Source organism: Chlorocebus sabaeus, chromosome 12 (genome assembly GCF_047675955.1).
Source record: "Chlorocebus sabaeus isolate Y175 chromosome 12, mChlSab1.0.hap1, whole genome shotgun sequence".
NCBI lineage: Eukaryota > Metazoa > Chordata > Mammalia > Primates > Cercopithecidae > Chlorocebus > Chlorocebus sabaeus.
In genome coordinates this window covers 74,821,995-74,846,794 of record NC_132915.1, presented here as the reverse complement: position 1 = coordinate 74,846,794, position 24,800 = coordinate 74,821,995, and the positions used below count along the sequence as shown (strand labels likewise).

General features: G+C 44.3%; 1 protein-coding gene and 1 long non-coding RNA gene across 3 annotated transcripts in view; one reads left to right on the top strand and one right to left on the bottom strand.

Moving 5' to 3' along the window:
* Positions 1-3,613: 3,613 nt before the first annotated feature.
* The window catches only part of ABCA1 (ATP binding cassette subfamily A member 1), a 147,979-nt gene continuing 126,792 nt past the window's right edge, over positions 3,614-24,800 (top strand). For both annotated transcript variants that reach the window (XM_007968523.3, XM_007968524.3), the window contains exon 1: positions 3,614-3,909. The gene's annotated coding sequence lies outside the window, so the exon portion shown is untranslated. The remainder of the gene's footprint in view (positions 3,910-24,800) is intronic.
* On the bottom strand, positions 3,924-5,273 carry LOC140712974 (uncharacterized). The gene is made up of 2 exons (XR_012094851.1): positions 4,491-5,273; positions 3,924-4,323 (listed from the first exon to the last, which is right to left on the bottom strand). It is a non-coding gene; the product is annotated as an uncharacterized lncRNA (long non-coding RNA).

The window sequence follows — 24,800 nt, the reverse complement described above, 5'->3', positions numbered from 1 at the left end:
ATATGTTTTTTTTTTTGAGTCTAGTTCTGCTGGCATACCGCGGAGTGATCTCACCTCACTGCAAGCTCCGCCCACCCATTCACACCATTCTCCTGCCTCAGCCTCCCCAGTAGCCGGGACTACAGTCGCCCGCCACCACACCCTGCTAACTTTTTGTATTTTTAGTAGAGATGGGGGTTTCACCCTGTTAGCCAGGATGGTCTCGATCTGCTGACCTCGTGATCCACCCGCCTCGGCCTCCCAAAGTGCTGGGATTACAGGCGTGAGCCACCGTGCCTAAGCCAGTATTTTTGTCTTATAAAGATATTACATTTGTAAAGTATGAGCTTGGTGTCAGCAAACTTACATCCCTGTGTACAAACTGGCCGAATCACTTAGCCACTTTGGAGTTTGGGCTCTTCTAACAGTAGAGATCAACAAGAAAAATAAACATTTCAAACATTACAGTGTATTCATGTATTCACTGTGGGGGATGACCAGATTCTTGAAACCATAGGTTGCTCTTAGTGAAACAAGTTTGGCTTGGGACCACAGACTTATGTATTTAGAATCAATGGCTCTTCTTTCTCTGGGACTTTGATTTTTTTTCTTGGGCTCATCCCCTTTCTGTAGTATCTTATCTTTGTCTTATTTGTATAGGACTTAACTGTTGCCCATTCCCTTATTAGAGCAATCTAAGCGATTGTTCTAGTCACTAGATTGAACAATCTGATCTAGTTCAATCTAATCGCTAGATTGAACTATCCAAAAGAATAGTTCTTTTGAAACTATATGCTTCAAAATTCCAAAAAGAATGATTTTGGGCTGGGCACAGTGTCTTATGCATATAATCCCAGCACTTTGGGAGGCTGAGGCGAGTGGATCGCCTGAGGTCAGGAGTTTGAGACCGGCCTGGCCAACATAGTGAAACCCTGTCTTTACTAAAAAATACAAAAAATTAGCCGGGCATTGTGGCGGGTGCCTGTAATCTGAGCTACTCAGGAGGCGGAGGTTGCAGTGAGCTGAGATCGTGCTGTTGCACTCTGGCCTGGGCAACAAGAGTGAAACTCCATCTCAATAAAAAAAGAAAACAAAAATGAATGATTTTGGTGGTCGACTTCAGAGAGGTAGGAGAAGAAGGAGAGAGGAGATGGAGGGTCAGGGAGACCTAATTACTCTCTAAAATCATGCTAGGAAAGGTACCACCTTTTAATAACACGCTCTGCTTTTATAACACCATTCTGCCAAGGAGCTCAACGGTTTCAACAAAGTTTATTTTCTGTGAGGAAGACAGAACATACATCTTCTCTCCATTTTAAAGATGAAGAAACAGGCCGGGCACAATGGCTAATGCCCATAATCCCAGCACTTTGGGAGGCTGAGGCCGGAGGATCCCTTAAGCTCCAGAGTTTGAGACCAGCCTGGGTAACACGGCAAAACCCTGTCTCTACAAAAAAAAATACAAAAATTAGATGGGTGAGGTGGCATGCACCTATGGTCCTAGCTACTTGGGAAGCTAAGGTGGGAGGATTGCTTGAGCCCAGGAAGTCAAGGCTACAGTGAGCCATGATTGGACCACTGCACTCCAGCCTGGGTAGACAGAGCAAGACCCTGTGTCAAAAGAAAGAAAAGAGAGAAAAGAAAGAAAGAGAAAGAGGAGGGGAGGGGAGGGGAGAGGGAGGGAGGGAGGAAAGAAGGAAGGAAGGAAGGAAAGAAAAAAGATGAAAAAAAGGAAAAAAAAAAACCAGATGAAACAGAGGCAGAAAGACTTTACCTAAATTGCTCATCATGTGGTTAAGTTTGACCCCAAAACTCAATTTATTGACCAAGGTTATTCTTTGACTGAGGCAAGGGGGTCCCCTCTCTTGGGCCTTGGACTTTAGAAAGCTCATCTCTGGCCTTTCTGAGATCCATCTCTCTCTTTCTTTTTTTTTTTTTTCTTGACACGGAGTCTTGCTCTGTCACTCAGGCTGGAGTGCAGTGGTGTGATCTCAGCTCACTGTAACCTCTGCCTCCCAGGTTCAAGCGATTCTCCTGCCTCAGCCCCCTGAGTAGCTGGGATAACAGGCACCCGCCACCATGTCTGGCTAATTTTTGTATTTTTAGTAGAAACTGGGTTTCATCATGTTGGCCAGGTTGGTTTCGAACTCCTGACCTCAGATGATCTGCCCACCTTGGCCTCCCAAAGTGCTGGGATTACAGGCATGAGCCACTGCGCCCGGCTTAGATCCATCCCTTTCTAAGGGCAAACAGTCCATGGTGCAAAGGGGCCATGCCACCCAGAGTTATGAGTACCTGGGACTCCAGAATTCCTTGCCTTGTGGCCTCCACGTGCACTTCCAGGGCCTGCTTGGGCCTCTTCTATGGGTCTGTCCTGAGTGTTGATAGAACCACTGATGTGGGTACCTGGGCTTGAGCTGTAGCCTGGAGATCCTGTTGACTGTAGCCTGGAGGGGGCTTGTGCAGCTGAGTGTCTGCACGCAGGTGGTGGGAGTTCTGGAATATAATGGAGCTGGAAGTGGGAAGAGAAGTAGGCTTGGGGCGCTCTCTCATGCCACCTCATTCTGACCAAAACTCAGGTCAAACTGTGAAGAGTCTAAACGTGAATCTGCCCTTCATGGTGGTTACAAAGGTATCTTTGTCAAGGCAGGAGACATTTAGTTTGTTGACTTGATGGATGACTTAAATATTTAGACATATGGTGTGTAGGCCTGCATTCCTACTCTTGCCTTTTTTTTTTTGGCCCCTCCAATGTTTTGGGTGGTTTTGCTCCCTACAGGCAAAGGCAAACAGAAGTTGGAGGTCTGGAGTGGCTATATAATTTTACACGACTGCAATTCTCTGGCTGCACTTTACAAATGTATACAAGCTAAATACAAGTCCTGTGTTTTTATCATAGGGAGGCTGATCAATATAATGAAAATTAAAAGGGGGCTGGTCCATATTGTTCTGTGTTTTTGTCTGTTTGTTTCTTTTTTTGTTTTTGTGGCCTCCTTCCTCTCAATTTATGAAGAGAAGCAGTAAGATGTTCCTCTCGGGTCCTCTGAGGGACCTGGGGAGCTCAGGCTGGGAATCTCGAAGGCAGTAGGTCGCTATCAAAAACTAAAGTCAAGGTTTGTTGGGGGGGTGGGGAACAAAAGCAGCCGGTTACCCAGAGGACCAGCCTAGGTCTTTGAAAGGAACCAAAAGACAAAATGATTGGCGTCCTGAGGGGCATTCAGTATGGAGCTCTCTCTCCCCCAATCCCTCCCTCCGGCTGAGGAAACTAACACAGGAAAAAAAAATTGCGGAAAGCACGATTTAGAGGAAGCAAATTCCACTGGTGCCCTTGGCTGCCGGGAACATGGACTAGAGAGTCTGCGGCGCAGCCCCGAGCCCAGCGCTTCCCGCGGGTCTTAGGCCGGCGGGCCCGGGCGGGGACCGGGGGCGCAGACCGCGGACCCTGAGACACCTGATGCACCCTCCATCCCCACCCCACCCCACCCCACCCACCTCCTCCCAACCCCCTAGCCGCTTCGCGGGCGGCTGAACGTCGCCCGTTTAAGAGGCGGGCCGCGGCTCCACGTGCTTTCTGCTGAGTGACTGAACTACATAAACAGAGGCCGGGAGGGGGGCGGGGAGGAAGGCGAGAACAGGCTTTGACCGATAGTAACCTCTGCGCTCCGGGCAGCCGAATCTATAAAAGGAACTAGTCTCGGCAAAAACCCCGTAATTGCGAGCGAGAGTGAGTGGGGCCGGGACCCGCAGAGCCGAGCCGACCCTTCTCTCCCGGGCTGCGGCAGAGCAGGGCGGGGGGCTCCGCGCACCAACAGGACTAGTTCTCAGGGCGCTTTGCTCCTTGTTTTTTCCCCTCCTTCTGTTTTCTCCCCTTCTCCGGAAGGCTTGTCAAGGGGTAGGAGAAAGAGACGCAAACACAAAAGTGGAAAACAGGTAAGAGGCTCTCCAGTGACTTATTGGGCGTTATTGTTTTGTTTCGAGGCCAAGGAAGCTTCGGGAAGCGCTCGGTTTCGGGGACTTTGATCCGGAGCCCCGCATGCCCATCACTTGCAACCCAAATGGGACCCGGGGCGGCGTAAATGGGGAGAGGATGTCCTAGGACGAGCTCTGGCGACCCCAGGACTGCGCTGCTGCCCTCAGGACTCGCCCGGCGGTGGAGACTGGGGAGCATCTCTGGGCGTGGAGACCCGGGCGCAGTACCCCGGGCTCAGAGGGGTCGGGGGTGCCCGGGCGTGCTGAGGTCGCTGCTGCCAGGTGGGGAGAGTTGCAGGTCCGGCACGGAGCGCTTCTTTGTTCGGAGGGGCCTGAGTTGGCTAGAAACACCTCTGGTTGCGGGTCGGCCAGTACCTACGGAGACAAATGCCAGCACTGAGTCCTCACTCGGTTCTTAAGAAGCTGGTCTGTTCTGACCTGGGAATCTGCTGTATGCACCCCGGGACTGGAGCAGCGCGTCCTTTTTCCCGAGAACTCGAGTTGGAGGTGTCCCAAACGGGGTCCGTGGTGCTATTACTCACTAGAGGCCTTGGGGCTTTGTTTGACCTGAGGGGTAGGGAGGTCCTGCCTACAGTCTCCGTGCGCTCAGCCGAGCTAGTGTCCCTGGCGCAGAGCGCGGAACGAGTTTTCTTTCTTTTCTTTTTTTCTTTGAGTCTTGCTCTGTCGCCCAGGCTGGAGTGCAACGGAGCGATCTCCGCTCACTGCAACCTCTGCCTCCCGGGTTCAAGCGGCTCTCCTGCCTCAGGCTCCTGAGTAGCTGGGATTACAGGCGCGTCACCACACCCAGCTAATTTTTGTATTTTTAGTAGAGACGAGGTTTCAACTTGATGGCCAGGCTGGTCTCGAAGCCCCGACCTCAGGTGATCCACCGGTCTCGGCCTCCCAAAGTGCTGGGATTACGGGCGTGAGCCACCGCGCCCGGCCGAGTTTTGTTTCTTCTAAATACAAGACTTAGGAGAGCCTGCGGAAACCCGGAGGTGGGGTGCCCAATCCTCCCCCCACCACGTTCCCTGCAGCCCCATCTTCCAGACCCTTGCCGCTGGTCTCTTGGGGCAGCTTCTGCCTGGGCGCAGATGGGGAAGCTGGGGCGAGGTGGTGCCGTGGAATGACCGGGAATAACCCCGGCGGGCGGCGCAGAACTCGGAGCTCCGCCGCGGGGCTGGGCTGGGCTCTGCCTTGAGGGTGGGGGTGCTGGGCGCGCGGGCTCCGGTGGCCCCCGGAGACTAGCCCGCAGCGCCTCCTGGCCGGAGGACCTAGGAATCGGCCGGCTGTACTAGGTGTCTGCTCGCTGTGAATCCGGTGAAGACCGGTGAGTGCAGATGGGGAGGAACTATGAGGTTGAGGCGAAAACCCGTTTGGTTTTTTTTTGTTGTTGTTAGCGTGTTTGCCAACTCCCAGGCCGTTGGTAAATCAGGAAGGTTCTTGGGGTGGCGGACGGTGCCAGGGTTGTGTGTAGGTGCCTCTTTAGGTATATCTTTTATCAAAAAGAAGGAAAGAAATAAGATTAAAAATAAGAAAATAAAGAAAAAAGTTGTATGGCACTGTCTGTAATTGGCCTGCCTTTGCTGATACCATTAGCTTTTAAAATCCGACTTTTCAATGACACCCCAAGAAGAGAATGGGTAGTATATACACATTCATCTCACAGTGGACAAAGTTCATATTTAAAACAACTTTCTGGGTACTGAAATCAGCTAGTCACTTGTCCTCCATGGCTGAATCCCTGCTTCCCACGAAGAGAACCTCACAAAAATTTCCCCCAAGTTAAAGAGTGGAATTTTCTTGATTTTTTTTTTCCATTTTTTTAACGGCCATAGTTTAGAACCCAGACTTAAATTATGATCTTCTTTTCAAACAAAACTTAAAGTCCTTAAGTTTTCATCTCCCCTTTTATTTTAGCCTATTCTTCTCATACCTACCACAAAAATGATGGAGGCTTTCTGTTGAGAAACTTTCCGTTTCTGTTGAAAATATCATTCTCTTGAGAAACTTTCTTTCTCCTAAATCAGAGAAAGTGTGGAAGCATGGAAAGTATTCCTGAGTAGAACCTCTACAGATATTACAATATTTTTCAAATACAAAGTTTCCATTGTCAGCCTGTTTCCCCAGTGCTTCCACAAACCATTAAATCATTCCACAAACCATTAAAATAATTAATGCTAGGGAATTTTAGGAAAACATTGGATACACAGTCTGCTTGAGAACCAACAGTATGATCAGACCCACCGGGGAAGACGGTCTTCAGCCTTCATGATGACTACAAGCCATTTAAGGGACTAGAATTGCTACTGTTGTCAGAGCAGTTTAGGAGTCTGTATTTGAGCACCTGCACAGTGTTCCAGAATGACATAGCTGACTGTAACCTGGACACCTGTGATATGTTGTTTCTTCTGCAGATGAGCATTTGAAATCTCCACCCTCATATTTCTACGAGTGCAGGCCTATAATGTACCCTGGACACGTTTTTTTTTTTTTTTTTTTCTTTTGAGATGCAGTTTAGCTCTGTTGCCCAGACAGGAGTGCAGTGGCGGGATATCGGCTCACTGCAACCTCCACCTCCTGGGTTCAAGCGATTGAGTAGCTGGGAATACATGTGCACGCCACCACGCCTGGCTAATTTTTGTGTTTTTAGTAGAGACAGGGTTTCACCATGTTGGCTAGGCTGGTCTCAAACTCCTGATCTCAAGTGATCCGACAGCCTCGGCCTCCCAAAGTGCTGGGATTGCAGGCATGAGCCACCACACCTGGCCTCAAATACATTTTTTTTTAACTATCCAGATATTAAATAAATAATATGATTATAATAGTTGTTATGGTCATTTAGCATCAAAATTTAAAAGATCATTCTGAACACTTGTTTTGTTTAACTATGCTGAGAGAAGGCCTACTCTAAAAAATGCAACCATCTTCATATCTACATGTGGGTATCACCATGAATGGCCAAAGTTATTGCAGTGTTTAATACATACATATATAGCACTGGGTGGCAAGTACTATTTGAAATGTTTTTCACAAGTTTATTCATTTATTGTATTTATTTTGAGATAGGGTCTTGCTCTGTTGCACAGGGTGGAGTGCAGTTGTACAGACAAGGCTCACTGCAACCTCAGCCTCCTGGGCTCAAGTGATCCTCTTACATCAGCCTCCTGAGGAGCTGGGGCCACAGGCATGCACGACTGCTCCTGGCTAAATTTTTAAATTTTTTGTAAAGACAAGGTCTCACTATGTTGCCCAGACTGGTCTTGAACTCCTGGGGTCAAGGGATCCTCCCACATCAACCTCCCAAAGTGCTGGGATTACAGGCATAAGACACTGTGCAGGTCATCAAATGCGAATTGAATTTTCACAACAAAACCATTTATTGTCCCTAGTTTACAAGATTAAGTAAATGATGAGGCTAATTTGTCTCTGGCCATATACCTTGCAAGAGGTAGAGCTAAGACTTGAACGCAGCCAGTGAACTCCAGAGTTCTTAACTCTCGTATTAACATTTCAGCTGCTGCAACCAGGGAGCTTTTCAAGGATGCTCACCACATTCTCTACATTCATCTGCTATAATCCTTATCAGAATCTACAGCCTGCATCATATTTTCCTTGTTGCTGTGAGTGGATCAGCCAAATTCTCTTTAACTTGAAACCTTGGTTGCGTAGGGATTGCAACATCCTGGAAACAATAGCATAAAATTTACTCAACTCTAATGTTTTACTTGGTTCATAATGAAAACTATACTATTGCTTCAGTCAGATGTTTGTGAACAGCTGTGTGATCTCAAAACATTTTCCCGTGTGATCTATAGAAAATGGAATGATAAGAGTATTAGGCTGTAAGGGCATAAGAAACACAGGAAAAAGAGAAGTGAACTGTTTAGTTGTAAATCCTCACTTTGGTGATTGTCAAAATTTGTTATAAGACAATATGATTCTTGCTTGTCCTATCCTTGATGATGATGTGGACTTTTTGAAATAAGCTATTTCTCTGTTACTGCTGTTACTGTTTAGAAATCAAATTTAGTTTTTTCTTAAGATATATATATTTTTGGAAAATATACACAGTTTCAAAGTCTGCCTTGTTGGCTGGGTACAGTGGCTCACTCCTGTATTCCCAGCACTTTGGGAGGCCAAGGCAGGAGGATCACTTGAGGTCAGGAGTTCAAGACCAGCCTGGCCAACACGGTGAAATCCTGTCTCTACTAACAATACAAAAATTAGCTGGGCGTGGTGGTGGGTGCTTGTAATCCCAGCTACTGGAATTGGGAGGCTGAGGTAGAACAATTGCTTGAACCTGGGAGGCAGAGGTTGCACTGAGTCGAGATCGTGCCACTTTACTCCAGCCTGGTCGTCAGAGTGAGACTCTGTCTTGAAAAAAAAATGTCTGCCTTGTAAAAGTGAAATAGGATGAGAAAGTGCCTTTCTTATTAATTGGTATAGCAAATTAGAAATAAACTCTTTGAAAACACCTCTTGGTAAAAATAGTTTCATTTACTGTTGATTTATGGTATGTTGGATATGTTTTTAAGTTTTTCATGTAATAACTCAGTTCATTCTCAAGAGAACCATGTGAGATAGGTGCTGTTATTGTCTTTATGGATGGGGTAACTGAGGTATAGGCAGGCTAGGTAGATGATTATGGAATTTGTAAGTAGTGGAGCTGAAGTTGCATCCCAGACAGTTTGGCTTCCGTGAATTTACCAATCTCATGGTAAACACTTTGTCAGACTATCAAAATTTTGATGCATGAAATATTAGCAAAAGGCCAAAAGTGATTCTCTATTTTCATTTGAGTATCTTCACCTGAAAATAGTTGCCTGAATAAGTAGCCTGCATAGAAAGGTACATTTTAGAAATACTTGAAGCCAGAGAATGAAAAGCTTACATAAAATTGATTTCCAGTAGGGCCTTCTGTTAGTCTCCATTCTACGAACACCACAAATAGCATTCAGGCAAAGAGCATTTATTCCAACAGCGGAGGAGCATTGGATTTGGTTCCCAGAACAAAACAAAGTTTGAAATCCTGTCAAACAAATGTTGAAAACAAAGTTGGTACAAAACCCTTTAGCTTTTGCAAACCTCCTTTAAGACCCGATTTAAATGCTCCCCTCCTCATGAAGCTCTTCTGGATCCACTCCTTCCTATCACTGAGTTGAAAGTAACATCCCCTTCTTTTTACTTCCATTAGACTTGGATTATAGCACTCTTTGTGTCGTGTATTTAATACTGTTTTTTATTATAGTTAACGTTTATTTGTCTTCCTCATGAGTGTATGCTTCTCTAGAGGGAGGTCTTTGATTCATTCTCCCCTGGCCTTAATTCATCCCACTTAATATGGAAAAAGTTTAATAAATGCTGACTTGAGTAAGTCCAACAAGGAGAGTGGGAAACTCATGTTTGCTTCCTGTCTTCTAAAAGACTACTTGAGATAACAGGATAATCACAGAAAAGCATTAGAAATACAAGTATGTGAGAAACAACTGTAGTTAAGGCTAGGTTTATGTTAGATTGAGAAATTTTAGTGCATACTTAAGTTATTTAGGCCAGGTTACTTTTTGTAGAACAAACATTTCTGTTTCGCTCAGTTTCATTTCCGTTTCTGAGGCAGCTGTGATTTAAGAAAATGCTCTAGTCTGTGGCATTCCATATTCAAGTACTTTGAGTTGTATATTAATTTATTTTTGTTAATAAGAGTGAGATGACTCACTAAGTAATTTAGATATTTACACACTTTTTAAAAAAACAGAGTAACTTCATATACATTGGATCTATTCTTCTCTAAAGTCTTTTCTTGGGGGGTGTTTAACATTCTCCAGTGTTTTCTATGCCAAATCCAACTTCCAAGAAGCATTTGGAAGTCAAAGCATTTTATCTGGCTAGTCTTAAAGTCCAGATATTTTGTGATAGCTGGTATTTAGTTTATGACATTTCCCAGGAAGAACTTTTTAGTAGTTGAACCATTTATGAAAGACTTCCTTGAAAGCTACCTTAGAGAGTTGATTTAGTTCTTCCTAAATAAGTAAATAGAATATATTATTAGTATTAGGACATCTTGAAGTGTAGATGCAAATATTGGTGGAAAAGAACATGGATATCAGAATCAAATTAATATAGATTGGAATTCTGGTTATTACTGATGGATATCTGACATTAGGCAAGTTGCTGATCACTCTTTGCCTCAGTTTCATCATCTGTAAAATAGGCATTTGCGTGTATAATGTGTAGGCATTTGTGTATAATGTGAACCATATAATATAATGCTTGGCCTATAGTGATATTTATTCATACTAGTGTTTTCAGTGATTTTAAAAGCTTGCTTTAGGCCGGCGCGATGACTCATACCTATAATTCCAGCACTTTGGGAGGCCAGGATGCGTGGATCATGAGGTCGGGAGTTCGAGACCAGCCTGACCAACATGGTGAAACCCTGTCTCTACTAAAAATATAAAAATTAGGTGGGCGTGGTGGCGCAAGCCTGTAATCCCAGCTACTCAGGAGGCTTAGGCAGAAGAATCACTTGAACTCGGGAGGCAGAGATTGCAGTGAGCCAAGATCGTGCCACTGCACAGAGCGAGACTCCATCTCAAAAAAAAAAAAAAAAAGCTTGCTTTATAGTTTACTTCTACATCAAATTGTCTTTATCCGATGTTACTTGCATTGATGTCCCAGACATGAAAAAAAAAAAGATGATAACAATAACAGTTATTAAATTAGGTTCCACTCTTATTCTAGATCACCAATTCATATTACTATTCGGACTTGGAACAATTAGATTTTAGTTAAACTTTTTTTTCAAATATGCATATAATTGTCAGTGGTTACTATATTTTGGGGAAGAGATTGTTGACTTCTTTGAAGAAAGATATGGATTTTCTCTTCAGAAAAAATACACATGAGCTCATATAATCCAAATTTTATGTGTAATTACAGGGTGTTCGTGAATGCCCACAAACTCATTAAGAAGCTGTGTGACCTTGGACAAGTCATTTTACTTTTCTGTTTTTCAGGTTATTGGTCTATAAAATGTTACTACTTGACTTTTAAAGAGTCCTTCAAGTTCTTATGTCCTCTAACCCCAGGTCTGTATTTAGAAGAAGAGGTGATCCTTTAATTAGAGCCATCTAGAGATCTGAGGAACATGCTGAGCATTAGTGTAACATGCCATGTGGATTTTGAGAGGTAAAGAAGAAATATCCAGGGAATGCCTCAGAGCATTCCTGATTAAATCGATGACAGAAGAAAGGAATGAGAGGGAGGAGAGAAAGCTGTTGAAATTTCCTATTTACCTGCTTTGACTGAAGATTTGAATCATAGAACCAGAAGGGGTTCTTATCTGAAATGCAAAGGAAGGAGGAGTTGGTTTAATTCAATAAGTTTCAGTTGAGTAAACATGACTTAGTGAGATACTGTTCTTGCTTCTGACTCACCATTTGGAAAATCCCTCTAAAATAAAATTGGATTCTCCATCTCAGACATCATTTTGGGTATAGGTTTTGCTTTTTTTTTTTTTTTTGAGACGGAGTCTCGCTCTGTTGCCCAGGCTGGAGTGCAGTGGCGCAATCTCAGCTTACTGCAACCTCCGCCTCCCAGGTTCAAGCAATTCTCCTGCCTCAGCCTCCTGAGTAGCTGGGACTTCAGGCATGTGCCACCATGCCCGGCTAATTTTTGTATTTTTTAGTAGAGACAGAGTTTCACTATGTTGGCTAGACTGGTCTTGAACTCCTGAACTTGTGATCCGCCCGCCTTGGCCTCCCAGAGCATTGAGATTACATGCGTGAGCTACAGCGCCCAGCCTAAGTTTTGCTTCTTATAGTGGAGTCCTGTTAAGCCAGTAGGTGATCAAAGGAAAACATACCCAACTCTTCAGGCTCATTCATCTTTCAATAATAGAATGCTAGTACCCATCCTAGGAGGAGAATTGGACTATACCTCATGAGGATAGTTTTAAGTATCTCAGAAGACCCTCACTGGGGATAGGTGGGTAAGACACAAAGCTTTCTAAAGCATTGTCTTGAATTTGTTTGAGAGATCATAACAAATTAAGAAAGGAGGAGGAGTAAAAGGAGGAAGAGGTTTCTGGCCAGGGGCAGGGAGGGGGAAGGAGCCTCTAGGAAGATGTTTGGATGTCATATCCCTGGTCACCCTTGCTTTGCAAACTTCTTATAGGATGCCAGGTTGGGAATAATTCTTTTTGACGAGTCAAACCAAGCTTGTTTTCTGGAAGAAGCAAGTCTTTGGAGGGTGGTGGCTTGAAATCTGTTGGATCTGGTATTTAGGTGATACACTTTGACATAAAGGCAACACTGATACAAGCAGCACCTTTCCTTGGAAAGGCAAGGAGAACGTGAAGGCCCACACCGATGAGTTTACACTGACCTGCAGACCCTTCTCCACTCCCACGCATGTTTGGTGGCAGTTTGCCTTAGTTGGGGTTAGGCTATTCTCTGGTACTGGGAGAGAGAAGGAAGAGGAAGATATGATATTAACAACAATACATATATATATTTTAAAATTAAATGCACTAATACACAGACAGTGCTATTAAACAGACATTTATTTGTTCAGCAAATGTTTGTTCAACACTATGTCCGGAGTTGGTGGGTTCTTGGTCTCACTGACTTAAAGAATGAAGCTGCGGACCCTCGCAATAAGTGTTACAGTTCTTAAAGATGGTGTGTCCGGAATTTATTCCTTCAGACGTTCAAAGCTTCTTCCTTCTGGTGGGTTTGTAGTCTTCCTATCAGGAGTGAAGCTGCAGACCTTCACCGTGAGTGTTACAGCTCATAAAGGCAGCGTGGACCCAAACAGTGAGGAGCAATAAGATTTATTAGAAATAGGTAAAGAACAGAGCTTCCACAGTGCAGAAGAGAACCCAAGCAGGTTAGTGCTGGCTGGGTCAGGCAGCCTGCTTTTATTCCCTTCTCTGGCCTCACCCACATCCTGCTGATTGGTCAGTTTTACAGAGAGCTGATTGGTCTGTTTTGACAGAGTGCTGATTGGTGCATTTACAATCCTTGAGCTAGACAGAGTCACAGAGTGCTAGTTAGCTAGATACAGAGTTAGTTAGATACAGAGTGCTGATTGGTGTATTTACAAACCCTGAGCTAGACACACAGTGCTGATTGGTGCATTTACAATCCTTGAGCTAGACACAGAGTCACAGGGTGCTGGTCCTCCAAGTCTCCACTGGGTTAGCTAGACACAGAGTACCATTTGGTGTATTCACAAACCCTGAGCTAGACACAGAGTGTTGATTGGTGCACATAGGATCCTCTGGCGAGATATAAAAGTTCTCCAAGTCCCCCTCCAGTTCAGGAGCCCAGCTGGCTTCACCCAGTGGGTCCTGCACGGGGGCTGCAGGTGGAGCCAACTCTGCACCCCTCAGCCCTTGGGCTGTCGGCGGGACCAGGCGCCACGGAGCAGGGGGTGGAGCCACGGAGCAGGAGGCTCAGGCCGGGCCGGAGCCCACTGCAGTGAGAGAAGCTCAGACATGGCGGCCTGCAGGTCCCGAGCCCTGTCCTGCGGGGAGGCAGCTAAGGCCCAGCGAGAACTTGAGTGTGGCGCGCCGGCCGGTAGGCACTGCTGGGGGACCCGGCGCAACCTCTGCAACTGCTGGCCCAGGTACTATAAGCCCCTCACTGCCCTGGGCCATGGTGCCAGCCGGCTGCTCCGTGTGCAGGGCCGCTGAGCCCGAGCCCGCGCCCGCGCCCGCGCCGCCCGGAACTCACACTGGCTCGAGCGCAGCCCCGGTTCCCGCCCGCATCTCTCCCTCCACACCTTCTTGCAAGAAGAGGTCGGAGGCTCTGGTCTCAGCCATCCCAGAGAAGGGCTCCCATGGTGCCCTGGCGGGCTGAAGGGCTCCTCAAGCGCCGCCAGAGTGGACGCCGAGGCCGGAGGCCGAGGAGCCGCTGAGGGTGAGGGCTGCTAGCACATTGTCACCTCTCAACACCATGTACTGTGGAAAGTACTAGGTGCTGGACAGAGGTCGGAAGACTTAAGAATCTGCCACCATTGATGATCTCTTTTTGCTTGGCATTCAAGGCTCATTGAAATAAGGCTGTGACCCATTTTGACAGTTTTGTCCTGGATTATAAGACACATGCTTGAAGGAACTATAGCTGGTTTTCTCACCAGACTGATTAAGTGTGGTTTGGTACCTGTTAAAGGAGTCTCTCTCTGCAGGTTTTCATCTTCTACTTTAGGAACCCCTTCCTGGTATTTGGCTCCTCATTGTTCTGGAATCTCATGTCCATCTCTTGTATTTGCTTTGGTTCACAGTCGATCCTCTACTCATATTCCTCACCTACTGAAATTTTACCCATCAACCAGACCGTGGGTGATGGAACACAGCATGGGCTGGTTCTTCTTATATATGATCTCATTTAATTTTCACTGGAACTCTGAGATAGGTAACATTTAGGCCCACTCAAGTTATACAAATTGACTTACATTTTTGTAATCAATATATTTAAAAATAAGTATATTTGACCTGTAATTGGAAAACCAATATCAGTTATAAATGAAAGGTAATTTTAAAAATAATTAGGATGAAGACAAATTATTTTTCTTACAGTGTATGTATAAGGTAAACTATTGATTCCCAAAGGCCCCAGCTGACCATGAGACTTATCTTACTTTGTTGAAAAGGGAATTAGTAAACATTTGGCCGGGCGCGGTGGCTCAAGCCTGTAATCCCAGCACTTTGGGAGGCCGAGACGAGCGGATCACGAAGTCAGGAGATCGAGACTATCCTGGCTAACATGGTGAAACCCCGTCTCTACTAAAAAATACAAAAAAAAACTAGCCGGGCGAAATGGCGGGTGCCTGTAGTCCCAGCTACTCGGGAGGCTGAGGCAGGAGAATGGCGTGAACCCGAGAGGAGGAGCTTGCAGTGAGCTGAGATCTGGCCACTGCACTCCAGCCTGGGTGACAGAGCAAGACTCCGTCTCAAAAAAAAAAAAAAAAAAAAAAAAAAGAAAAGGGAATTAGTAAACATTAAAGAGGTGTCAAAAGGAAGACTAAACAAAAGCTTACTTTTTTTTTTTCTGAGATGAGTCTTGCTCTGTTGCCCAGGCTGGAGTGCAGTGGCACCACCTCGGCTCACTGTAACCTCTTCCTCCTGGATTCAAGCGATTCTCTTGCCTCAGCCTCCCTAGTAGCTGGGATTTCAGGTGCATGCCACCATGCCCAGCTAATTTTTGTATTTTTCGTAGAGATAGGGTTTCGCCATATTGGCCAGGCTGGTCTTGAACTCATGACCTCAGGAGATCCACCCACCTCGGCCTCCCAAAGTGCTAGAATCACAGGCGGGAGCCACCGCATCCGGCCGCTTACTTCTTAATGTAATAAGAATGTTGTATAGGCTGAAGAAGTGCTGAAAAGAACCATATTTTCTCATGATGTGGTTCAATGTTTAATATTGTTCTTGTTCATCTCCTAAAATCCTCTGAATATCACTTAAATTCATCCTGTGTAACTCTCCCACATTTGCGGAAATACTGAGCTTGCCTATTATTATATTAGCCCCATATTTCAGATGATGCACCTGACACAAAGAGAAGTTCAATAACTTGTTCATGGTTCCATATTTGGCTAATGGCAGAGCCAGAGATTCAAACTCTTGTCTGTCTGACTCCCAAGTTTGTGCTTTTCCCACTTGGCTGAATTTCTCATGCTACCTCCTCCATAACACCTTTCCTAGAACTTTTAAGGAATGCTTCCCCTGTTCTCTCATAGCATTTTAATGTAAGTTGCCAAAGTGTCCCAGTTTGCACCCCTACCAGCAATGTGGGAGGAAATAGCAACATATTTTTGATGTTGGGGTCTAGTATTACAGTTTCTTATGCTCTTTGGGATGTATATTCCATGGCTACTGGATACCTAAGTCCCAAGCAGTTTTCTTAGACTCAGAAGATCATCCACTTCAGCTTCTTCATCAAAAAGACTTGTTTTCTGGCTGAGCATGGTGGCTCACACCTGTAATCACAGCACTTTGGGAGGTGGAGGCAGAAGAACTGCTTGAATCCAGGAGGCTGAAGTTGCAGTGAGCCGAGATTGCACCACTGCCCTCCAGACTGGGCGACAGAGCAAAACTCTGTGTCGAGAAAAAAAAGAAAAGAAAAAAAAAAAGACTGGTTTTCTGTTCCATTACCCACAGTGGTAGAATGGCTTGTTAAATTTATTCTCCAGATGCCATTAACTGGAAATTAAAATCTTAGTCTCTTGCCTCTTTAATCCAGGCTTCTTCATACTATATCAGAATTTAGGATAACTATTACAGCGCCCTTTATAGGAGAGAAAAAAAGGAATTGTGTCTCTAGACGTCTGTTCCTTTCAGCTTAAAATGGACACTCAAATGTTAAATGGACTGGCCTCATTTATTTCTCCTGTCTGTTGGTCCAATTTGAATCTTAAGGCATGTTTTCAATTGGAATTTTTTGTTTCTCTCAAATAAAAATTGTTCTTTGTAAGTTTGAATCAGAACAAAATCCTGAATGTTGAGGGTTTCCTAAAGGCTGTTTCTTTATGCAAAAGCATGGAACCTGATGTTGATGTTGGCTGCTTAAAATTAACTGTGAATCAAGGCAGCGTTTTTTTTTATTTATTTATTTTTTACTTTAATGATTGTGTTAATTATAGTAAAAACCTTAAGTTCACGATAAAGAAAGCCTTTGGTCAAGTATTGTTTATTCACTTGTTGGTCTTGTTGCAGGATTTGCAAATTTAGTGAAATTAGTGCCATTTTTCAGTTTACAATTCCAGTCACATTTCACATGATCAGAGCGTGGCTTTCTCCTCTGTGGAGCAAATAGAGGGCTGTCTGACACTTGGTTCCAGTGGCTTCCATTAAGCAGAGTGGACATGTCCCTGGAGTCTACAGAGAAGAGCATGGCACTCTGACCCCAGATGGCACTCTAGCAAAAATGCAACTCAATAATTCAATTTCGTTTTTCCCACTTTGTTCTTTGGCACACAGAATGTTTGATTTGTGAAAATCTTAATAACAGTAGTTCTTTCTATAAGGAACACTTGGAATCTTGATAATATTGAAATAATACAGATCCTTTTGTAGGATCCTCTCAGACCTCATAGAGTTCATGTTGTCAATGTTTAAAGAAAAACACCTTTAAGTTTTTGTTTTTCAGAATCACAAGTATGTGGATTTAAACCTGTGATCTTATTCCCCTTTCTTCTCTTAATTTAGTGAGGCAGCCAGCGAGAAGGTTTGTTTTGGTTATTCTAAAGAAGGAGTTTGGTTGCAGGTTTTGGAGGGCAAGACTTAGCCTCTGTGTCTCTGTGCTTGCCCTGGAACTTTGATTAAATTCTCACTAACCGAGTTAGCTGGCCGTCGCCGGGCTGCAGAAATAGAAGTGTCTTGCACATATGACATATGACTGTTTCAAGAGCTGGCTGGTGAAAGGACATTCTGGAGAAGGCTGCTGATACTGTATGAACTAGAACTGGACAAGAGCCTGTAGATTGGATGACTCAGTTTGGCACAAGTAAAGGGAATAAAGTGTTAAGGTGGCAAAATTGTATCCAGGTGTTGATAGGCTTCCTGAGTTCCTGACTTGAGCCTGTGAGTTTAGAGTTCAAGACTCCTTACCAATAGTGACAGTCTTACATTCTAGATTGAACCTCCGGGGAAGGTGCCCATGCTTGCTGGCATGTTTACCAGGGGTTCTAGAGTCTCAATCACAGATTCTCTCTAGCTCACATGAAGTTAATGAAAATGAATGCCTTTCCCTACAAATTAGAGAGGCTTTGAGGAAAATCAGATTAAATGCACTCCTGCTTGAAGTTATGTTTCTTAGAACACAGGTGGAAATTTTGTCACCCAAACCTTTACTTTCATTGCGATTTCTTGATTGGTTTGTTACTGTAGTGAATCTGCTTTAACTATCTTTTCTTATCCCTGAGGTTTTACTTCCATTCTACACATGTTTGTGGAGCACTGGGTCATCGTGGGCTCAGTGTAGTGGAGAGTAGGAAGATGGTGAGACACAGTAGCTTGTTGCACATGGCTTAATTTATCAGGGATCACTGATAAGTTGGTATGCTAGAGAATATTGTAGGCAGAGCTGAAAAGATGGAGGAATTATAAAGCTCAGATTTCTTTTTTTTTTTTTTTCTTTCAGAGACGGAGTTTCGCTCTTGTTGCCCAGGCTGGAGTGCAATGGCATGATCTCAGCTCACTGCAACCTCTGCCTCCTGGGTTCAAGTGATTCTCCTGCCTCAGCCTCCTGAGTAGCTGAGATTACAGGCACCCACTACCATGCCCAGCTACTTTTTTGTATTTTTAGTAGAGACGGGGTTTTATCATGTTGGCCAGGCTGGTCTCGAACTCCTGACCTCAGGTGATCACCTGCCTAAGCCTCCCAAAGTTCAGGGATTACAGGCATGAGCCACTGCACCTGGCCAAGGCTCAGATTTCTAATAGAGATTTCTAATGGATATAGAAGTTGGAAGAAATGGGATGGACAGGAAAACTGAGTCAGGTGCTAAAAACTTGTAGGAAGGTGGCAGTGTGCTGTGAAAAATAAGAGCAACCTCCATGAGAATGTAGAGAAAGTAGGATAAGTGAGTGGCGAGGACCCCCAAGAAGGGGTTTTATAGTAAAACAATGATCAGAAGTGGCAACAGGATACCCTGTAATGCTTTCACCTGTACCAATGCATTGGGTACTAGAGAGTGCTCCAGTTTGCTCTGGAAAGGCCCTTAAGAGACATAGTGTCTTTCTGTGGACAAAGACGACAGAAAAGAGATTCCGTTAATAAACCATCCATTCTCTGCCCCACCTTTGATGAATACTGCAGCATTAATGATGATAATAGCTACTGTACACTTACTTTGTTCCAGGAACTGGATAAATGTTTTATATACATTATCAGCTCTGTTTTTTGGAGAAGATACAGGGGCTCAGAGTCCCTAGGGTGCCAGAGCTGGTAAGTAGCAGAGTCAGGATTCAAACCCAGCTTTCTCTGACTCTAAAACCTCCTTTCTTCCTGCTGAAGCAATTAACTCAAGACAACAAAGGAGTAAGGATTTGGAGAGTTTTCTGCATAGTAGAATAGACCCAAAGGAAAAGAAATAAAGACAGTGACTAAGATTTGGGTTTGCCTGTCCCACCCAAATGCTTTGAGCACTTTCATAAATATAAATCCTTCAGGCTGAGAGAAGGTTGAACATCTGAAGACGTTGATTCTTCAGAGATGTAATCCAAACAAAATGATCTTTGGTGATACAGTCACTAAACCATTTCTCCCAAAATTCTCTTGGAAAACCGTCCTATAACAGCAGGGAACATTATCCAACCAAGTTTTTCTGCAAATAAAGGATTGCTGATAGAGGCTTGCCTGCTTGTGTTTCTGTAGCTCAGGGTGTTTATGAATTCACTAATCCCTTCCCTTCAGATCTCTTTTATTCTGGTGTTATGATTGTGGCTGAAAAAAATTGATTTTTTCTATGACATAGAATGTTGAAAGGTTGATTTCTTTTCTAGAGGAAAGGTTCTTTTTTTTCTATGTGCTACATACCCCCGACCAGGGAAAAGGCAAATAGTGGTATTGTTTGCTGAAGTCTTCCTTTGAAGGTTGCTCCGTGTTTGCTTAGTGGAAATCAGCAGGGGAAGAGAGCCTGTCTCTAACATTTTGTTAGAGTTTCTTCGTAGTTCTACAGTGATGAAACAAGGACTTGGGTACAGGACAGATCTGCTTTCAGAAATCCTGGCTCTTGTGAGGTTTAGAAGCCCTGGGACCATTTAGCTGGTGGCAATGGGAATGTTGAGGGTGATAAATAGGATCTTTGGTTGTCCAAGTATCAGTGACATGATATAGATGGAGTTAAACCTTTAGGATCTCCTTATTTGTTTATTTTTGAGACAGGGTCTTGCACTGTCGCCCAGGTTGCAGTATGGTGGCGTGATCATAACTCACTGGAGCCTCAAACTCCCGGGCGTAAGTGATCCTCCTGCCTCAGCCTCCCAAGGTGCTAGGATTACAGGCATGAGCCACCACACCCGGTCAGGATCTCCTGTAAAATTATATTGTTGACAGACAACATGAAGAATTATGCTTCTCACAAGTTAGTTATAGATTTGTACAATATTCATGGATTTCTTGTTTCAGTTTTTACAAATTCATAGCCTTTATTTTGAAAATTAGCTATTAGCAACAATTTTGTCTAGGACATTGGATATATATTCAAGTGAAAGAAGGAGGTACAGTTACCTATTATCTTGTTGTAACTAACAAGTAAGTATGATGCATTTGGTACTTTAAAAACTGCACCCAAGTTACAGATTATTGGAATTAATAAAATTCGTTGGATCTATATATTTTTAAATGGGCAGTGTGATAGCAGAACCTCTTTTAGAATGATAGAATTCCTCTGGAATGATTGGATAACTTCACTTCATCCCTGACTTTTACCTGGGAGGATTTCTTACCCCTTTTGGCTTCTCAAATTTGACTATTAAAATGCTGCCGTTAAAAGTAGGAACATAGTTTCAGGGGAGAGTACCAGCCCATGACCCTTCTGCAAGGCCTCCTAACTCAAGGCAGTTTCCCTGGAATTGTGATCTATGGAATGTTTCGGGAGTGTGAGGAGGTGTAATTTAAGGCTATCCCAGCAAGGATACGCTTAAGGATAGAGGGCCCAGTAGCATCTGGAGACCAGAAAAGTGAAACTGAGGCAGTCAAATTAGCTTCAGGCTCAATTAAGCTGATGGGTCAGACTGGGAGAAATTGCAGGATGACTCAAAATCCCCTCCCGCCCCCACAGCAGTCACATTCTGTCTTCAATCATGGGTTCTTTCCAGGTCTCTTGGCCTTCTGTAACCTTGTTAGGCTTGTCCCTGAACGTGGCTACCGATCCAAAGACACATGATCAGAGAGGCAATTAGAAAACCGACCTTTTCCAAAGCAAGCATGTTCTGTTGGGCTTGGAAGTTTCATGTCCTAATATTGTAGGACCCTGTGCATCTCTCTGGAGATGAGGCACATGAGTCACATCTGTGATTCTTGCTTTTGCATCAGCATCTTATGAATAGGCAATCAGAGCTTTGGCACCAATGTATTTTCAGTTCATATCTGATATACTGAAATCCACCTCCTGATTTGTAGTTTACTGGCAAGCTGTTTTTGATGTAAGACATCTAGAACACCTTAAATATATAACATTTTTATTTCTCTATTATACCTCAATTACGAAAAAGACATCTAGAAGCAATCTCATCAAGAGAGATACTGAGGCCGGGCATGGTGGCTCACGCTTGCAATCCCAGCACTTTGGGAGGCTGAGGTGGGTAGATCACTTGAGGTCAGGAGTTCGAAACCAGCCTGGCCAACATGTTGAAACCCTGTCTCTATTAAAAGTACAAAAAAGTTAGCCGGGCATGGTGGCAGGCACCTGTAATCCCAGCTATTCTGGAGGCTGAGGCAGGAGAATCACTTGGACCCGGGAGGCAGAGGTTGCAGTGAGCAGAGATCACACCACTGCACTCCAGCCTGGACAACAGAGTGAGAGTCCATCTCAAAAACAAAATAAAATAAAATAAAAAAGAGATATATTGATAGCTGTTGTTGGAAATTTCAACTTCCATCTCACTTCTGGTAACTTTTTGGAAGTTCATTGAACAAAGTGGAATACACACACACACACACACACACACACACACACACACACTCTCTTGTTTAAGGTTTAATGAAATAGCCGTCATATAATCACTGTTTTTGAAAGATGAAATTTAGTTGCTAACTGTACATTTTGGGTATGTGAACTATTTGGATAGAACTCTGAGAAATGCATTCAGAACAACAAACAAAATCATAGGAGAAATAGCTTAGTGGGAAGGGGCATATAAGAGTTGTTGAAAAAGTTACTTCTTGAGAAACCAGCTCTAATGCTAGGCAAGTCACTTGCTTTGGGGGAAGGCCTCAGCTGCTCTCTCTATAAGATTGCAGCAGGGGTGTAGTGGGAGTGAGTCTTCAGAGATTTTATCTACTAATACGACAGTCAAATGGAGCATGACTTTGTGGAAGCCTCTCCTCTTCCACCCAGAGGGGCCAATTTCTCTGTCCCAGTGAGATGTGACACTTGTATGGTTCCTGCTTGGAGACTTCCCTTTTCTGGAACCTGCCCTGGCTCAGGCATGAGGGCTGACTGTCACCCTTAGATGGGAGCCCAGCACTAAAGCTCACGTGTTGGCAGTGTTCTTGCAGGAAGGAAGAAGACCGGCCAGCTCTTTTGTTACTGCACAAGCAAATAGCTTCTGGTAGCTGTACAGACACATGCGCTTTCTTTCCTCACTGTATTTCCCTAGACAGATTTAGTGCTGCAGAAGGGTAGAGGGCGGTCACGGGAAGGAGTTCCTGTTTTTCTTTTGGCTATGCCAAATGGAGAAAATTCCTCCTAGCTTGTCTTTTTAGTGTCATCCTCTCTCCCCCTTGCTGCTACTGCTGCTTTTTTTTTTTTTTTTCTGAGACGGAGTCTCGCTCTATCGCCCAGGCTGTAGTGCAGTGGCGGGATCTCGACTCACTGCAAGCTCCACCTCCCGGGTTCATGCCATTCTCCTGCCTCACCGTCCTGAGTAGCTGGGACTACAGGCGCCCACCACCATGCCCCGCTACTTTTTTTTTTTTTTTTTTTTTTTTTTTTGTATTTTTAGTAGAGACGGGGTTTCACCGTGTTAGCCAGGATTGTCTCGATCTCCTGACCTCGTGATCCGCCTGCCTTGGCCTCCCAAAGTGCTGGGATTACAGGTGTGAGCCACCGCGCCTGGCCCCTTTCTTCTTCTTTATAATTCTCATCTCTCATCTCTCCTGGAAATGTGCATGTCAAGTTCAAAAGGGCACAATGTTTTGGTGAGGAAGAAGTGGGAGAACAGATGTCAGATGGTAACTAGGGTCATCATTTTCCCTTCCCAGCCAGCTTCCTGTGAACGTGTGTGTGTGTGTGTGTATTTCTTTTGCCAGCATCACTGAATCTGTGTGCTGTCTGGTAGTCCAGGTTTTGGTTTAGGGAAAAGTAAAAATCATTTATAATCCCAGCTGTCATTTAAACCACCCCTTTGTGGGTAGCATATGGTCCACTGTCTTAGTTCATTGTCCTAAAGATGCTTCATCAGAAAGAAATGACTTCCGCCCCATTACTCTCTGTCCCCTTACTCTGCTTTATTTTCTTCATCAATCCTACCACCACCACCCACTGCTTGAACAACCCACTATTATTTGTCTATTTCCCCATCCCTGGTAGAATAGGAGCCCCATGAATGAAGGAACTTTGCTTCTGTTGTTCACCACTGAATCTCTTGAGGTCTGGAACACACCTGGCATGTGATAGGCACTCGATAAATATTTGTTGTGGCTCATGGGAGCCCTGCAGAGTTAAGGCTGCAGTTGTTTGTGGAATTCATAAGTGGTAATGAATATTTATCTACTATTCCTCTTCCAAGGAGATCACACAATAATCAGGCTTTATACTATCCCGTTCTTAGGTCTTCCAAGTTATGACTTGTGAGGTATGTTAATTATGATAATGGAAGGCAGTTTATTTGGTTCAGATTTATTGATGTGTAATTTACACAAAGTAAGACTTCCCCTTTACAAAAGTATGATGAGTTTTGAAATATGGATACACATGTGTATCTGTCACTGCCATGCCCCTTTTCAGTCTGTTGTCCCCTCGACCCATGACCACTGCACTGGTCACCACTGCACTGATTTTTGTTCCCTTCTTTTCACCTTTTGCAGAATGTCATATAAATGGAATCATGCAGTATGTAGTTTTTTATGTCTGGCTTATTTTTCTTAGCATTAGGCTTTTGGGATTCATCCAGGTTGTCACATGTATCAGTAGTTTGTTCCTTTTTCTTGCTGAGTAAGTGTCCCAGTTTTATTTGTTTATTTATTTATTTATGAGAAGGAGTCTCACTCTGTCACCCAGGCTGGAGTGCAGTGGCTCGATCTCGGCTCACTGCAACCTCCGCCTCCCAGGTTCAAGCAATTCTCCTGCTTCCCCAGTAGCTGGGATTACAGGCGCCCACCACCATGCCCAGCTAATTTTTATATTTTTAGTAGAGACAGGGTTTCACCATGTTGGCCAGGCTGGTCTCAAACTCTTGACCTTAGGTGATCCGTCCGCTTCCAGCTCCTAAAGTGCTAGGTTTACAGGCATGAGCCATTGCACCTGGCCCCAGTTTTATTTATTCACCAGTTGATGGTCTTTTAGACAACTAATTGTTTCCAGTTTTTAGCTATCCTGTATAAGGCTTCTATAAATATTAACAAATACCTAGGATGGGATGACAGGGTCATATCATAATACTATACATAACTTTAGCAGAAACTGTCAAACTATTTTCCAAAGTGGCTCTTCCATTTTACAATTCCACAGTGTCTTGAGTCCCAGTGTCTCCATACACACGCTAGCACTTTTAATTTTTAATTTAGTGGGCATGTAATGATACCTCATTGTGGTTTTAATTTGCATTTCTCTGCAACTAATGATGAGTGCTTTTGCTTATTTGGGAAAGTTTTAATTTAGCAGTCCCTTGTATTCTGTAGATACTAAGAACTTCAAAATATCAGTGGCATTTGCAGTTAAAATTTCTTTAAAAAATTGGCCAAAGGTTTCCAGCAGTCACTTCTGCCATGCCCAAACTGTATGAAACAAGGCTGAGGTGTGGAGATGGTCACGTTTTGGCAAGGGGTGATCACTTGGGTGACTGATGAGACCCAGAGAGAGTGTGCCTTGGGCTTGAGGGTGAGGACGGGCGGGAAGTCGACTGCATGGCCCTGCTGGCCTTGGGGGCTGCCCAGTCCTTAGCTAAACCTGGCGGTTAT